At 41.3% G+C, this 6000-nt stretch overlaps 1 pseudogene across 1 annotated transcript in view; it reads left to right on the forward strand.

The window, feature by feature from the left end:
- LOC308553618 (nuclear receptor coactivator 4 pseudogene) overlaps window positions 1-5114 on the forward strand; it is a 38602-nt pseudogene extending 33488 nt beyond the window's left edge. Inside the window, exon 3 of the transcript in view lies at window positions 3589-5114. The product of the transcript in view is annotated as a nuclear receptor coactivator 4 pseudogene (transcript). The remainder of the gene's footprint in view (window positions 1-3588) is intronic.
- The last annotated feature ends 886 nt before the right edge of the window (window positions 5115-6000 follow it).

The following is a 6000-nucleotide window of genomic DNA, read 5'->3' on the forward strand; positions in this document are numbered from 1 at the left end:
ACTCTGGTATTTTTGAGGAAGTTATGGCACATCAGGATATGTAGAGTATTCCACTAGCCAGAGAGAAGGTCAGGTGAAAAAAGAAAAGAGAGAATATAAATGCAACAACTTCAAATCAAGACTAAATCTCTATATAGTTCCTTGGTGTGCATCACATTGAATCAATACTAAGAAATTGCAATTAGTCATAAGAAAGCAAACTTTAGAATGCTGAACAGATGGGGAAAACAGAAAAGAAAAGAAGTTATCTTCTATGATAAGACAAACAAAGCATATGACCATTTTCTTCTCATTGATTTTCCTCCTCATTAAGACGTGTCCATTTACTCTCTTTTATTTTGAAGATTCTGGCTGGAGTCTTGAAACTAGAATTGTCTTCAGTAAAGTATTTTGTTCACTATTCAATAAGAAATACAAGGCAAATTCCAGATTGGCTTGGGCAAATAATTGTTTATGCTCTAATTAACCGTCTCCAAATACAAACAGCCCATAGACCTCCTTAGCCCATTCCAGTAACAGACATCCCAAGTTCTTGGGCAAATATTCACTCTGATGACACTGTGGAGTATAGAGGGGGAAACACAGGTTTTCCAAGCAGGAGAAAGAGGAAAAATTAAAGCAGAGTTTTGGAGGCTGGAATGAGAACAGTGGATTTATGGGGAAAACAAGGACCGTATTAATTAATCGACTTACTGAAGTTAAAAAGAGGAAAGCATCTACACTATATATGTTTTCATTGAGCTTTTAACTCCTTTAGCATAAAAACTGTATGCCTTTTGCATAGTAGATACCCAGCTTAAAAAAAAAAAAAGAATGCAGAACAGATGAATGATCTCACACACACACACATACACACAGAGAATTTGAAAAGCTAAATAGGTCTAATATTTTGAGGCCCAAGAGAGGCAAAGAAACTTGAATTTTATCTTAAAACAATAGGAAACATTTGAAAGTTCATCTTAAAGTTCAACTGAAATCTCTCCATTGTATAGCAATTTAGACATGATAATATTCATCTATTCAACCAATATTTACTGGGCATCTACTCTCCACAAAGCATACGTTCTTTATTTTAAGGAGCTCAGACAGGGGCTAATAAAAATGCATTTATAACACAGTAAGAGCAATACTGAAGACGTGCATAGGTAGAAAGAGAAACGTACTGAATTTTATGTGTATTGGGGTGGAAAGGGAAGAAGTGTGATGAGCATTATGTAGTCAGATGAAACATGGATAGGAAGTCCACAAAGAATGCACGACATAGAGTTATGGTAGCAAAAACTGGTGTCCTTGAAACTACAAAGCGTTGAGTACTGCTTGATGTCAAGTAGACAGATAGTAAGCAGAGTGAGATGTGCCAGTAGAAGTAAACACAAAGCGGACCATGGAACCATTTATATACCAGTTCATTTAACTGCTCCTTGTGGTCTGTGCGGAGTCATTGAAAGGTTTAGAAAGGGGAGAATTAAGGCCATTTGAATAGTAGAGAAATAACTTTCAAGGCTGGTAGAATACAGAGCAGAGAGGGACACAACTTGAAGGGGCATATTTAGAAGGAATCAATTTGATTTTTGACTAAGACCATGATCTCCAGGTTCACAGGTCTTGCTACTCTTCCCATCACCACACATACCCTGCCTGGGCTATCATCACCCTGCACACACTCTCCTGCCATCTTTTCTTAACTCTTACACATTCTTTAAATCTTTGCTCAAATATGACTTTATCAGTGAGGCCTACTCTGACCAGGCCACGTGAAGTTTAATTCACTTTGCATTTCTGATCCTCATCATCCTATGCTGTTTAACCTTAGTCCGTAGCAGATCTCAGTTTCTCATAATTCATGCATTATATTTATTGTTTATTTTCTGTCTCCTGCAATAGAATGAAAGCTCCAGAAGGGCAGGGAATTTTTTTTTTTTTAATGTCTTGTTGTTCAAAGTAAACTCAGCTTTAGAAGAGTGCCTTGCATATGGTAGGCACGTATTAAATATTTGCTGAATAAATGAAAGAGGTGAAGATGAAAGGCCAGAAGTGAGAAATACTGAGACCTGGTGAATCACCTAGAAAGGCCAATAGGAAGAGCCGAGGATCCCTCCGTTTCCTAGCCTGGGCGCCTGGGTAGACAGTCATTCCACTAACGGAGAAAGCAAATGCTGAAGAAGAAAGAGTTAGAAAGAAGACAGTGGGCTCTGGTTTGAATATATTGAATTGAAGACGCCTGTGGGGTGTGCTGGTGAGATGTCTTCTTGGAAGCTCAGGGGTGCAGCCCAGGCTAGTTAAGAAAAGTGAGGAGCCATCTGCATGGGAGTCATGCTAGGACAGTAGAATGGATGAGAGCGCCCTCAGGGAGCAGTGCACAAGGAAAGCAATGGGCCAGTAACAGACTCGAGTAAATATCATAACTAATCAAAATGTAGGGTATCATAAATAGTGAACAGTGGGTTCTCATCTTTCTGTATTATGATTCCGGGGATAATTAGAGGTGGTGAGGTGACATGGGGCGATCCCAAGTGGGGAGGCGACTGGTCAATGATCACAGTCATCACATAACTTCCCAAAGCTTAAATTAGTGGGTCGCCAATTACCCTAATGGACCTAAAATACCGCCCTTGCCCCTGCCCCCCTTAGGCTGCACTTTGAGTAAATTTATAGTTTCTCCTGTTTTCCAAGGCAAGTGCAAACCCTAAGATTCTCTGTATCTGAGAAAGAACAAGACCCAAGTTCCTACAGTGCGTTTCTCATCTAATTGTTTTGATTCTCAAGTTAATTGGCATTCCGTTGGTGGGTATCCCTAAAATGATGGGCACTCTGGGGCCACGTAGCAATGGTCTGGAACATTGCACGCAAAGCTCTGTTGTCTTTAAAATAAGTTGGATTAATTTTATGAGTCAGAAGAGGTTATTTATGGTCAAAGATAAAAGGGGAAGTGCATTTTTAATTTTACAGAAGATTTAAAAGATAATTTATACTTTACTCCTAATATTATTTTGTGATTGATATATGCCATATATCTTTTTAAAGAGCATGAATATTTCCTGAAAATCAGGGAGTATTACGAAATAATATTTTTTCTTCTGTTTTCTTTTCCACTTTCAAAATATTTTTATGACATTCTACTAGATGTGGTTTTGAGAGGGTGAGTTATTGGATTCCCAAAATAAAAGATGTGTGTGAAATATTAGATTTGTATTATTTCCAAAATAAGAACAGAGGCCACTCTAGACTGGAAGAGTATCATTTGAAATGATTAGATTGTGGCAGACTGGCAAGAACAGATATATTTTAATTAAATTATTTTTCAATTTAATCTGCCCCAGCATGTAGGCTCTTTCCTCAATCCTTTCATGAAGGTGAAGAAATTCTGAAAAAAGGGTAGGTTTGATACTCAATGTTTTCTTATTTTTAAAAATGGAGACAGCTTTTTTGGCCCTTGGCTTGCATCAAGAGGTGTCTCTCCACCAAAGGTCCCCTCGGATCCCCTGCAGTTGCACTTGTAGCTGGAAGAGTGAGCAGAATTAGTCCCACACAAGACCAGAATGGCCCCCTTAATAGAGAACCCCTTTTGAGGTGTTATGTTGCCATGAGGTGTGGTTGTATAAATAGGTAGGTCTCATCTATCAGAGTAAAGAGGAGACACTTCAGCTTTAGGCCCAGTAGATCTACTGGCTACTGGGCTAGTTCAGTTGTCTTACTCATCAGCTAGAGTGCACCCAAAATGAAGAGATAGCCAATCAAATCTCCATGGGCCTGGAGAGACTAGGTAGCTTGACCCTCAAACCTGAAAAGTCTACTGTCTTACCCTTTGAAACAGACACAACTACTCTGTACCAGGCCTTTACCACATTGGGGTCCCTCAAGATCATCCAAATTCTAGAGCACTTGATGGTGCATGCTAGGTCATCAGATATTGGGGGCTTCATAGAGAAAAGAGGCTGCATCCCATTGCCAGAGCAGAAGTTAGCATCCAGCACCACAGCTGACCCTCTCAGTGAATGGCTCCTTGGAAGCAAACCTGCCAGTGGTCATCAGGCTCCTTTCACACCCAGCACCAATCTCCAGGACTGGCTTACCCTACAGGAGACCTTGGAGAACAGCCAGACTTATGCCAGAGCTTGCAGTTTTTTAAATAATATCTGGGGCAACCTAAAGGGCTTAGAAAACTGACTCCACAAGAGTCAGCAACAAGAAGTTTCTGAAAACCCAAGTTAGCAAGAGGGTAACAGTTATTCTACCACCAGTTCTTACTGCATTGATATTGAAAAGGTTGAAGATCTAAAGCTTCTTGATCTAGATGATTTGGATCTTCCTGATTGGCTAGTGACTCCCCAGGAACCCGCAAAGCTGGAGAAGCCTGGGAATGGCAGCTGTGAAACCAGAGAGAAGTTAAGCTCTTGTTCCAGGTGTTCCAGGAGTCCTAGGGTATGAATGGTTGGCTTCTCAAGCCCATTTCCTGTACCACTTGTCAGGACAACCAGCCCAAAGGTGTGGAGATTGAAAACCTGGACAATCTGAAGTGCCTGAATGATCACATCGAGGCCAAGAAAGCCTTGTCCACCCCAGCATGGTTATTGAGGATTGGCTTGTCCTGGAGGTGTGCAACGTGTAAGTGGCGGCTGGAGAAAGAAGGAAAGGGTGGAAATGGTGTGCCTGTGGTCACCAAACCTGAACAGGAGAAGCATACAGATTCCCTGAATATGTGGCTCTGTCCTTCCAGAAAAGAGGCAACAGAACAAGCTAAGACACCAAGGCCCATGGCTCCTTCTAGCATTGCTGATTCCTTCAAAGTGATAAGGAGCAGTCCCTTGTCAGAGTGGCTCACCACCCCCTCGTGCAAAGAAGAACATCCCAAGGAAGTGCCTAGTACCCCGGACAGAGCGGGCAAACAAAAACTCTCCAGGCCCCCGGGCACTTCCCGTGTCCCTTTAACACAGCTGACTGGGTTTTGCCAGGAAAGAAGACAGGAAACCTCAGCCAGTTATCCTCAGGAGAAGCGGGGACCCCAGAAGAAGGCCAAGCAAGGATCACTTCACTCACCCCTGCAGGAGATACGTAACTTTCCCCCAGGCTGTTACGGCCTCCCAGCAGTTTGTGATCCCTCTGCCTGTGTGTAGATTAAAATTGATGGAGAAAAGCAGTTGTGTTGACTTCCTCTACAGATGTGAAGGAGTGGAGTGCTAGCATCAGGCACCTTTTCTGCAAATTGTCACATTTCCATGAGCGAGTGACTGCAACCTGCCAAATTGTTGTGTTTCCGGGTGTGACCAGCCAGCTTAGTTCCTGCCCTGCCTAATTTTGAACTAGTAAAGAGCAATAAGTCATCGTACTATGAGTTACTGTGTAAAAAAGGCTGCTTGTTGATGTTGAGGTGATTCAGTTCCTTTTTTCAAAGTATGAACTTAACTCGCCCACTGCTAGAAACATGGCATCCTGGTGGATATTTCTTTCATAAGCCTCCACGGCTCCTTAGATTGGGCTGTTACTAGTACATGAAAACACTGTAGGTTTAACAAGGAAATAGTTGATTAAAGCTAGTAAACTTCCTTAACCTTTTGATTACCCTCCTCTGGATGCCTGTTTTGTTGTGGGTTTTCTTCCATTAGTGATGGAAATCATTATTTCTTCTGTCTAATTAACATATAGCATATTTCACACAAATAATTAACCTTGAGAATATAGTGATTTCTTTTAAACCAAAATGTGTACCAGCATCTTGGCAAATTTTGACATTAATTACAAAACACTTTAGCCCACGCTTTTTTCTATGTTACTTTCTTTCAGAATAAATTTAGCTGCTGCAAATGCTGTCTCTATTTCCTTCTCTAAATGTTATTAAAGTGCCTAGTGAGCTCTTTTAGAAGCTCTCTGAATTGCTTCAAGATGATATCCTGGGTAGTCCTAACCTCTTTGAAAATATTCCAAAGAAATGCGGACAGAAGAGCCCCAGCGCCGACTAATCAAAGAGCACAAGGCAAGACCTGTTGCGAATGTAGTACTTGA

This window comes from Miniopterus schreibersii (genome assembly GCF_964146895.1).
Source record: "Miniopterus schreibersii genome assembly, chromosome: 2".
Lineage (NCBI taxonomy): Eukaryota > Metazoa > Chordata > Mammalia > Chiroptera > Miniopteridae > Miniopterus > Miniopterus schreibersii.